Here is a 12,321-nt window from a genome sequence, read left to right as displayed (position 1 = left end):
CTGAGACTGTAAATATGTATTGAAAGTTTGAATCGACTGATTCATCTCATTACTTGCTCTTGGAGAAGAACTCGAACCTAATGCATCACTCATCTTACATCCTTTCGATGGCCTTCACATCGAGTTCACCAAATATCGAGGGGTAAAAAGTCAAAGGCCTTAACCATTGGGGAGTAAGAGAGAAATTTGTAGAGAGTAAGGCAAGAAAAGAATAAGAAAAGTGAAGATTGAACCATTTTAAGAATAGAGATACACTGATTGAAGTTGCAACCACAAATGCCCTTTTATTCATAAGATACACAACAAAGCAAGTCCGATAAAGATGCTTATCCAAAAGCTTTGAGATGAAAACTCAAAGAAATCCCTACTGTAAGATTATCTATTGTCTATGCTTTATGCATCCTCATGAGCTACAAATCTTATGTCTAATCCAAGAAACTTGTAGGATAGAGTAGCTACTATCAACGGGTATGATACCAAGTGATGGTAAGCATCAAATCCTATAAGGTCCCTATATGGACCTAATTACATGAATCCAACAATGTTTTACTATTATGAAAAACAATTAAAAACCTCCTTTATGCTACCCCAAAATCACCTTAAAGAGGGTTCTTCATATACTTCAAGCATACACTTAGTATAGGCAAGTATATGCATGAAGTTTTGAGCCTAGAGATTGAAGAGTCATTTGAAAATTCAAGATAGAAATATTTGGCATGCAAATCCTATTTTGACATAAAATGACTTCTTTTCTACCCCAATTAGTTCCTCAATTATCCAAGAGTGTCCAACCTTGTTCTTTTTCACTGAATTGCAAAAGAACACTTCTCGTCTGACCTTTACTTTTGCATGAGATTTGTCTCTTTCTCACCCTTGAATGTTGCAAGCCACTTGTGCCCTATTTGCGCAAAAAAAAAGGCCCCCTTGCTACCCAATCTCCCATACTTTAACCCCCTTTCCATGTTCACACTAGTCCTATAAGTTCCCATTGATTCCCTACATGAAGTCACATGCATAAGAACTCTTGGTCACTAATTTTATTTTCCCATCTCCTCTTAAGTATAATCTCATTCCTTGTAGCTAATTCATTGAATTAGAACTCTACAATGTCTCCAGCTCATATATAACGTGTCTTGCCATGTCCTATATGTACAGATCCCTGAATGTATTGAAGTTAAAAGATCTCATCTATCTTCATAGTATGGACATAAGATTGTGTGTGTGTGTGTGTGTGTGTGTGTGTGTGTGTGTGTGTGTGTGTGTGTGTGTGTGTGTGTGTGTGTGTGTGATGAATCGGCTAATGGGATGACACACACATACACAAAGCAAGTTATGAGAAAAAAAGAGACAAAAATAGTGAGCAAGTGGCATAGAGAGATTTTGGGGGTCTATGCATGCACCATGTAGCACCCCCTCTCCCCCCAACCTCTCGTTAATATACAAGATGATATACACTTGTGGGTAATGTTTAGAGTATGCACACATTGCATGCGCATGTTCAACCATTAAAATATCATTTCATCTCATAACTTTAATCAAAAAAGAAATTTATCTCTTTAGGGGATTATATATATATATATAGCTATCAGAGAGGGGCATGCAAGGAGAGAATGCCATATTAGGGGATTTGGAAATTCTCATATAGTTTGGGAATTCCCAATATAGTTAATATTTGGGCACATGATCAAATCTTGTCCCCTTGAAAGTGGAGTCTACCCTAATTAATATATAGGTTGTCTTTCCAAGATCCACTTTGAAGCATGGGTTAATATTTAGTCACATGGCCAAATCTTTACCCCTTATTTGAAAGTGGGACTTGGGAGATTCCCAAATTCTCAAATATGGTGTTAGAGAGGAAATAAAAGAAAGAGAGAGGAATGGAGTGCAAATGAGAGAGGACTACAAAGAGGGGAGACAAAGGCTAGAAACGGAGAGAGAATGATAAAAAAGGTGAGAGCAAAAATGATAGCCATGAAAGCTATGCAAAGAGCTAAAGAAGATGAAAGAGACTTTGTATAATTGATTAATGATGTTGAAAGATGAGCCTCCTTACATATTATATATCATGCCATGTTGCTGGTATTATTTCCCCCTATTTCTTAAAATGTTCCTATTTATTACCTTTATTTCCTCACCATTACAATCCATCCTTGCTTGGATGTTTTTGTCATGAAAAATAAAAAAAACTGGACTTCTTATATGGGGTTATAAAATTGTGGAGAGGATAGGGTATACAAAGGAAACTACAATCTCCAAAATCTTCAAATGAAGGGTTGGCTTTATGGTTGTAAGCATACTATCATATGTACACATCATTGTGGAATCATAAAAATAGAAACTTGATATACTCAAATATGAACTCTTACATGATTGGGTAACCATCATCGTTGCAGAATCTACTATGGAAAAATTTCCATAACTTTGGGTAGGTTGAACCAAAAACCAAGTTTTTCACAGCTATCTAGAAAGCTCTTTTGGTGTACTTTTAGCTCATGTAAGTTATACTTCTTTGTAAGTGATTCAAAATTTGCAAGAGCTGAAAATAGAAAGTAGCAGAAAGTAAACTATAGTGAAATAGGGTTCTTAACTTGCACCCTTTGCATCCAAAGATAATTGTGAAGATAGAGAGATTATCAAAAGATGGTTTGTTTGATAGATAACATTGAGAGAAGAGCATGTAGGAATTCTTCTTTCATTTATTAACAAACTCAGTTCCTTTGAAGTTTACCAAAGCTGGCCCTAATTTGCAATGATGCTTGCTATTCCAATTTTAAACATTGGGGGTGAATGCTAGACTCTATGATAAGCTCACAGTCTCTGTGTTGAGAATAATATTTCTTCTCATATTCCATGTGATTTTTTGGAACCTTTGCAGCCATGTTTGCATCCACACTAACTTTGATTAACTAAAGTGGTTGAAATACTTTAGTAGTTTTAGGCTAGGATACTTTAGCTTCATTACAACATTATTAATCATACTAATTCTCATCACTTCTATACCAATGGTCACAATGTTGTTCATGGTGCTTATATTGACTACACCTACTCTCATGTTCATCCCAAAGAATTGCTAAATAATGGTGAATATATGAGTTCAACTTTTCATCCAACATACTAGTGCTCCTACAACATCCTTGTTTACCTAGATATGTACCCATGTTAAAGTATTTTAGTATACATGACATGCACAACTTCTGAGGTTAAAGCAACATCCTCAAATCATCACAACACCTATCTTTACAAGTTGCAAGATCCCAAACTCAGCATTCTCTTCAAGTCCTTCATTGCAAAGGCAATATCCAAAAGTTGTAAATGGTTTGGAAGGTATTGTTCTAGCTAGAATGTTGAAATTGTTCAAATCTAAATAATATGTAATTGAAGATTCCATAATGGTGCTAACAAATACATTGCTAAGCCTCTTGTATATGTCCAGAATAATCTTGATGGGAGCTTTATGACCTTGCTTAAACAATGCAAACAAGACCAAGACATAACTCGCTATAATAACAAGGTCATTACTATAGCACCTCAAAATTCATAGCTCAAACTTATTTCCATGGAGTTGAAAAGCCAAAGTTCCTTAACCTATGGATCTCTAGAAAAATGTGTACTAATTGAAACCAAGCTAGTTGCCTCTTAAGAGAAAAGAACTTTTTGGCTTCATAATTCGATGTTGGAAATGCCATATCTAGGAATAGGTAATCTACTTTGCAAATTAAAGGCATCATCTAAAGGAAGCATGCTCCAATTCTTGATTTAGGAGTTGGGGTTGATCCTCCTTTTGCCTATGATCCTCCATATTCTAGATTTCATCCAACATTAATCAAAGTTGTCATTGAGGTTCTATTCCTAGGGCTTCTTGCAACTATCTAAGAAGTATTCAAGTTGGTACTTTTGTGCTTGTAAATGTAAATTGGCTATGGCATAATCAACCTATGAAATCGGTATGAACTACCTTGCTATTGTCTTGACATGGTTGTTAATTGCTTTCTTATACTTTGACAAGGATAATAATAGGTACATTGAATTGCAGCAAACCTGCCTTGAGCATAAAATTATGGATGCACATAATGGATCATGGGCCTACACGTGTTATGAATTTTTGAAAATGGCATGCCTCAATCAATTCTAATCTAGCTACATCTTTTGGTAGAGATTTTCAAATAGTTGTAGCTCCTCAAGCATGCATTAGATTCTGATAAAGTCCTTATAGATGAACGTGTTCAAAGTACAGCCTTAGGTTCAAATTAGCGATCCAATTTTGGTTTTGACAAGCATGACAATGCATCAGCCCATAATAGTGCAATAGTTACTCCTTGTAATCATATTACTGCTTTGTTTGTCCAATAATAACTTCATAATGGTACACCTACTACAAATAGGTCTACCTAGCTATACATGTATCCTATAAATAGCTCCATGATGCTTGTAGAAGCATGGAAATCACAAAAGGATGGAGACATAACATTGGTTGCTGATTCTCCAAGTAGCACAACTCATGGATAAGTTGGAATTCAATGTTCAAAGCTTCTTTTAGATCTTCAATCTTTATGTGTGCTAACTCTCATTTCTTTTAGTATCTTCAATCTTTATGTGTGCTAACTCTCATTGCTTTTAGTATCTTCTACCCAATCTAGAATAAGTTGGAATTCAATGTTCAAAGCTTCTTTTAGATCTTCAATCTTTATGTGTGCTAACTCTCATTTATTTTAGTATCTTCAATCTTTATGTGTGCTAACTCTCACTGCTTTTAGTATCTTCTACCCAATCTGGAATAAAACCTTGGCCACTTAGCAAGCCACTTATGCTTCGAAGTATGCACAAGATCGCTTTTATCTTATTCATGTAGAGGTGCTCTCTACTGAACGAAGCTTCATTATGGGGGACATAAATTATTAGGTCTAAAATATAGACTTTATGACCTCATATTGCTCCAAAGGTAAGCCATTCTAAAAACACTTAATCACCCCTTCCAACACTCTGAAGGACCACATTTATCATAAAATTGCAGGGATTGTTCCTTAATGAATAGTTTATGTGGATATTTTCTACATGAAGTACATTCAAAGCTTGCTGAAATGTCCCAATGAAATTGGAGATTGGAACAATGCCCTTAACTCGATCTTCTGACATGCTTTCTAAAATTAGAGATGAGGACATCCCTACTGAAAGTGCATTTCCCAATCCAAATCAAAGGAAACTTACTATGTTATTTGAGGGAATGCTTCACATCTAGTCACTTGGCTACTACATCTCAAGTCCTATTGTCAACACTAGCAATGGCTCCTCAGATGTAGATGTTTCTATAAGGCTCATCAAGGTGTTTGAGACAGAAGCATGGGATGCAACAAAGTTACAAGCTCTCAACAATGATGTAGAGGCAAGCACAAGCTCAACCAGTAAGACGACTCACGGACTGCTTATTGTTCAAGCATTTCAGGCAAGCACTAATGGCTACCTCTCACATAGGCGACGCGCCATCCCTCTCTATGAACTTACCTTGATGCAAGATTGAGTTGCTTCCTTTATCAAGCACTCCATAAGCTCCACGATTCTTGATGCAAGCTCAAGCATCCTCAAACCTCCATCTTCAAACTCCATCCTCCATAGCCATGCACGAGATGAGAGAAGAGAGGAGAAGAATAAGAGAGGAGATGGAGGAGGGCTTCACCTCCAAGATCCCTCACCCTCACACACTCACTCCCTCCCTCACTCACACTCCCTCCGTCAAGCACTCACAAGCAAGCAAGAGAATATAAGAGAAGAAGAGAAGAAGAAGAGTCCACTTTTCTACACACCAAAGAATGAGCTCTCATTCACTTTTTGAACTTTATATACAAAATCCTCTTTCCCTTGGGTGGTCATCCCCTTTTTATATGCTCGGCCATAGCCTAGGCCCTTTCTTCCATTGTTCTCCTGTCTTCCTAGCTTCCTTCCTACATCCCATCTACCTTTACAATTTGCACACCGACGCTCTTAAAATAAATCATGGTGCACCTTGTGCTCTTTTACAAAAGTATTGACTTACGCTTTTTCGTGTGCGCCTCTCCTTGATTTAGGAATTTTTCACACTTGTATTTTCTGATTTTTCTTGGCGTGTCTTCATCCTCCATTCCACTTTTTCCTTGGCCTTGTCTTTTACTTTAGATTTTCTAGATTTTCCACCTTGTTCGTCTGAGGGTCAACATTACCCCCCTCCTAGTTGAGTGCCAGTCCCATGACACTTGCTGGGGGTGGTGAGTCGAATGGTGTTGCTGGGGTAGCTAGGTGGCTTTTTGAGTTTGTATACAAGCCGTGGGGTGCGTTGGAGGGATGTATGGAACTAAAAGGCCCTTGAGTTGGGAATGAACCCTGGTGTTGGAGGGATTTATGGACCTCTTGGAGGGATTTATGGAACTGAAAGGCCCTTGCATTGGATATGATCCCTGGAGCTAGAGGGATTTATGGACCTATTGGAGGGATTTATGGAACTGAAAGGCCCTTGCATTGGATATGATCCCTGGTGCTAGAGAGATTTATGGACCTGTTGGAGGGATTTATGGAACTGAAAGGATTTGGAGTTTGGAATTAGCTGTGGTCTTGGAGGGATTTATGGAACTGAAAGGTCATGGAGTTTGGAATGAGCCCTGGTATTGGAGGGATTTCTGGAATTGAAAGGCCCTGGATTTTGGAATGAGCCTTAGTGTTGGAGGGATTTGAGGACTTGAAAGGCCCTCTGTAGTTGCCATCTCCGGCGTGATTCTAAATGAGCTTCTTCATTCACTTTTTGATTGGAGCTGTTGCATCCGCCACTTACTTTGTTGTGCCTGCATGGTGATATGTCGCATAAGATGGGGAGTACATTGCATGGATGATGGGGTCTCTGGATTTGGAGGGCCAATGGGGCTCCCCTTCTGAAAAATGGCTACGGCTTGTTCGCTAGGTAGGGCTGGCCGTATGGTTGTGAGTACGGAAGTCTTCTTGGTAATCTACAATGTGAAACGTCGTGACCGAACCTACCACAATTAGCGCAAGGTCTTGACCTAGGGTCTTGACACTCGGTTGGCAAGTGGTTTCCGCCACAGTACACACATTGGACGTGTGGGCGTGTTGGGCATCTCAACATGTCTTGCAGCTTGGCTATCTCCATCTTTACACCAGGTCAAAGTCCTGGTTTGTCTCGGTGGCTTTCCCCTTATCTTGGGTGGTTGGGCCTGATCATTCGCTAAAGGTTGAAGCTCTCTCTGAGCTCCGCGAGTTGGTTTCTTCTGAGTTTAAGCTCATGGAGCTTCTCTCTTTCAGCTGGTCGTCAACTCTGATGGCTTCCTAAAAAACCCTAGCTAGCACGTCTCCTTGCAAGATTAAGTTGTCTGACAAAGCCTTATATAGTTCCTCATTTCAAATTCTGCTTATGAATACAATTGACACTGCTCTTTCAGTTGGTCGTTTGCCTGTAGGGATTCTCTTGAAGAGACTCCTCACATGGGTCACGTAATCGCAAATGTCCTTCTTCTCCTTCTGCTTGACATTCATCAGTCGCACTAGCAGATTGTCGGAGTATCCAGGCTCGGCAAATCTCTTGATGAAGAGATTCTTGAGGCCGTTGAAGTTGGTTTGCTCTGTGGCATCTAAACTCGTATACCAAGTCCTACCCTTGTCACCTAAGCAGAGCCCGAACGCTTGAGGGCGTAGAGTCAGGTCAGTGAGGCCATTGGCTTCAGGGACTTACTTGAATTGCTCTACAAAATTGTATGGATCATCGTGGGGCTAGTACTTTTCGAGCTGCTTTGCAACGATTGGGATTTTGGACTGGCCCTTGGAGCCTTGGTTTGCTCCTAATCCTGCTAGCAGTGATGTTGCTAGTGCTGTGGCACTTTGCTCTACTGATGTGTTGTCTATAGCAGTCACTTCATGAGAAGCTCGCTCAGCGTTAAGTCTCCTTCCAAGGCTCTCTCGTGATCAGTTCGGTTCGGCTAGGTTCAACACCCGCTGTACCTCGCGCAATTCTATGCTTTGCCTTTGGCTCCTAGTATACTGGTCTCTGTTGTACTCTACTATGCTTTGCAGTGCCTTGTGGACTAGCTTCCTCTCCTCTTCTAAGTCTACGATGATGGCATCTGACGTCCTGCCACGGTGCTCATACCGGGCGTGCGCATCGTAGCTACTAACCAGATGTTGAATTGCCTCTGGAAAGACTCCTAAGTCGAGTTCCTCGTTCGGCCTGCTGTCAAGGTTTTCTTCTGCCATCATCGTGTTCTCATGCTCCACCAAGCTATCAATCAGGTTGAGTAAGTTTGTCAAATCCACCTCTTTGGCACCGCTTGCTTGGTCCTACTCTGTGTGTCGATAGTCTGTCTATGTCTTTGGGTCTTCTCCTATTGGTGGATTCCTTGAGTTGTTTATCTGAGTGAGTTCCTTGACTTATTAAATACAATCCTCAATTTATCTCCTTTGAATGTGTGTGTTCCTTCTCGTGCACTTGTGCTCAATCAGGCTTTTATTTTTCCTTAAGTGTACTTCAAGTGCAGAAATTCAAGGTGAGTGCTACAAACAATATCTAAGTGTCTTATGCACTCTCGCTTCGTTTTGGGTCTAATAGGCTTGTCGATCAATTCTCTAGCCATCTTGACAGGGTTTGGGTTTTCCTGCTATGTTGCCTTGCTTGTTCTTGGTCCGATTAGGGTTTATGGCTTAGCGGGTTGTCTCTAGGACTCTAGGTCTCGCAACAGCCTATGCAAGCTGCTAAGCGGCTGCGCCTTATGATTTTGCCTATTCCTTGCACCAGAATCGAGTTCTGAGTGTCAGGAGGACTCGCGACAAGTTGTGCGACTGAGCTCTAGCTAGGTCTGGTCAAATTTCTGGAAATTTTGGAAAAGTTCATACTCGGCCTAACTTGTCCAAATTGTAGGGGTCGAGTGGGTGACTCGGATGGGCCGAGGTGCACAGGCTGAAGGGCCAAATGGACAACTCGAATAGGGTGGACTGGACGGGTTGAGGTGGTGACTCGGATGGGCCGAGGTGCTAACTCGGACGGGCCGAAAAGGTGCACTCCGACGGGGTCATTAGGATGGGCCGAGGAAGTCTACTCAGAGGGGCTGAGCGCCGAATCAGGTTTGTCCAAGGGCCGAGTTTTGCGCAGGCCGAGAACCGAATTAGGTCGCTCGGACGGGACCGAGGGCCGAGTTTGTAAGTGGGGCCGAGCGATGTCACTTAGATGGGCCAAGTAGGGTTTTGGGCTGAGTCGGCTGAAAGACAAAGGATCGAGGGCCAATTCTAGGACTCGGCCCAAAAACCGCTCCAACGGGCCAGTTGCATGTGACGAGGCAGCATCGAGGCGATTTTGATCAAAACTGACAATTTAGCTAATCATTTCACCCACAACCTTCCAGATCACAACTAGGGTAGAAGGGGAAGTGAATGATATACCTGAAGCGATCGATAGGCTCTCCGGCTACAAGATCGAATCGATTCTCTGCGGGCTCTCTCTCTCTCTCTCTCTCTCTCTCTCTCTCTCTCTCAGCCTCTCTCTCTCTCACTGCAAGGGTTGCAAATGAGCTCTCCCTTGGCCTCTTGGCTCTTAAACCCCTTCTCGGGTAAGGTTTGGACGCTCCCAATCACTCACTTGCCGACATTAAGTATCCCAAGCAATCTTTTTGCCATTTTTTGCATGATTTGTGCCCTGTTTTGCAATGAAACCCTACCCTTTTCCGATTCCATTTCCTAATCCTAACCTACGCTAAATGCAACAAGAATCAAAAGCAAAAAACGAAAATGATTTCTCCATGTTTTCCAATCATCAAACAAACACAATAACCCGAAATACTTACTTGCTTCGAAGATCAAAAAACCCAACTTCCTACCTATCTCAAGCTCCAGTTCGGGGATGAATCCCTTACTTCGATGCTCGATATGAGGCGCGCAAGTGCTCAAGCTTGAATCTGTTGGTCCCGGCAATGGAACCAAAATGTAGAGGGAGCTCACGCTTAACCGCTAAGACCCACGGACCGCTTACTGTTTCAAGTGTTTCAAGCAAGCTCTAATGGCTATCTCTCACCTAGCCAACGCATCATCGATTCTACGAGTGTAGTGAGCTTACCTTGATGCCGAAATGAGTTGCCTCCTCTCTCGCACACACCAGTAGCTCCACGATCCTAGATGCTAGCTCAAGCATCCTCAAGCCTCCTCCATCTCCAAGCTCCATCCACCATAGCCGCGCGAGCGAGAAAAGAGAAGAGAAGAGAAGAGAAGAAGAGAAGAGGAGATGGTGAAGAGCTTCACCCTCTTGATCCCTCACTCCCACACACTCACTCCCTCACACTCTCACACTCCCTCTCTCAAGAACACACACAAGCAAAGAGAAGAGAAGAAGAGAAGGAGAAGAGAACTCTTGTTAGCCACACACCAAAAGAATGAGCTTCAATTCACTTTTTGAAATTTATATACAAGTCCTAAAATTCCATGGGCACCCATCCCTTTTTTACATGACCGGCCATTGTGGCAAGGTCATTTCTCTATTTCCCTCTTCTAGCCTTATGCCTCTAGCCTACACCCATCTAATATTTTACAATTGGCACAGGAGGGAGTCTGGCACTCTTTTACAAGAGTTTTTAGAGCTTTTTGAGGTACCTTTCATTTAAAATTGCGCTTTTTGCCCCAGCTTAGCTTTAGAGACCGCCTGCATGTCTTTGCTCTTTTTTCATATTTTTTTCACTTTTTCCTTCATTTCTCTGTCATCTTTCTCCACCATCTCGACTTGGGGTTAACACTATGAGTCTTCTTACCAACTTCCGTCCTCCATAGTCAGTGTTATGCTCTAGATCCATGTTTTGTCACATGGTGCCAATCAAGCATGGCTCAGCTTCCGCCTCTGCTCTTCCGAATTCTCCTCATCTACCCCTAGCTTAGTTCAAGTGCTTGACCCCATTTCTTCACTTGAGCTTCATACTCACTGTTTGGCAGCCATAGCCAAATAGCACATACCCCTGTTGGATCCCTTTAATCTCCTCATCTAAGCCATATCTCCACAAGATCCCTTCTAGACATATCTTTATTGACTTCTTGCACTCCCCTCTAGCACCTTAAGCGATAACATTGATGCTCTCTAGCATTGGCATTTTCAGAATTATTCATCGTTGTTGCCTAAACTACGCCGACCTTTGTTCGTTTCGTACCACTCCTGCTGCGCGCATGACACATAGACCGTAATTCTCCTTACAAGCATAGGAAAATTGAATTGTACTATATGGGTCATCCCTCTATCAAATATTTTGTCAGTTGATTGCGTGTACGTGCTACTACAGACGAAAAACCAACTGGGCTGAGAACCCTAATCACAGTCCACCATAGTCAAAAGTGATTAAACTTCATTTCTCACTTTATTTGCTTATCTCTACTAGTTGGAAGGCTCAAGGGACCCCTTGCAAACTCAATGCCACTGATTAATCAACAAGGAGGACAAGCCTTTGAGGATTTTTGAAGAGTTGGAATCAAGTCAACAATATCTAGCTCAACAAGGAGACTCAACATCAATAGTATCTCTTGATACTCAATCAGTGTCTCTTGATGTGGGAGCTTTCACTCAACCGCCAAGACCCACGGACCGCTTATTGTTTCAAGCGTTCCAAGCTGAGCACTAATGGCTACCTCTCACATAACCGACGCGCCATCCATATCTACGGGTGTAGTGAACTTACCTTGATGCCGTTTGAGTTACCTCCTCTCCCGCGCACTCCGGTAGCTCCACGATCCAAGTGCAAGCTTCAAGCAAGCTCCATCCTCAAGCTCCAAGCTCCAAGCTCCATTGCCGCGAGCGAGACAAGAGAAGAGAAGAGAAGAGAAGAAGAGAGGAGAAGATGGAGAGCTTCTCCTTCTCGGTCCCTCACCCTCACACTCTCACACTCCCTCTCTCAAGCACAAGCTCAAGCAAGCAAGAACAAGAAGAAGAAGAAGAAGAGGAGAGCTACTTTTGGCCACACACAAGAATGAGCTTCTCATTCACTTTTCAACTTTATATACAAAACCCTAAATCCCTTTTGGGCGGTCATCCCCTTTTTCCCTTTTTTACATGGCCGGCCGTAGCCTAGGCCCTTTTTCCCATTGTCCTTCTATCTTCCTAGCTTCCTTTCCACCGCCCGTCTACATTTACAAATTGCACGGGTGAGAGCCCGGCACTCCTTGAATTAAACCATGATGTGCTTGCGCTCTTTTACAATAGTTGGACTTGCGCTTTTCCTCGTGCGCCTTTGTCTTCCGTTTCTCTTTGCCTTGGCCTTTGTCTTTACCTTCCGTTTTAGCTTTCCGGATTTTCCACTGCCTGGCACTCTTTTACAAGATTTCAGGGTG

The sequence above is a fragment of the Lygodium microphyllum genome, chromosome 2, assembly GCF_053477565.2.
Source record: "Lygodium microphyllum isolate KBCC chromosome 2, Lygodium_microphyllum_v1.1.10, whole genome shotgun sequence".
In the NCBI taxonomy this organism is placed as follows: domain Eukaryota; kingdom Viridiplantae; phylum Streptophyta; class Polypodiopsida; order Schizaeales; family Lygodiaceae; genus Lygodium; species Lygodium microphyllum.
Note: the sequence above shows the minus strand (reverse complement) of the source record.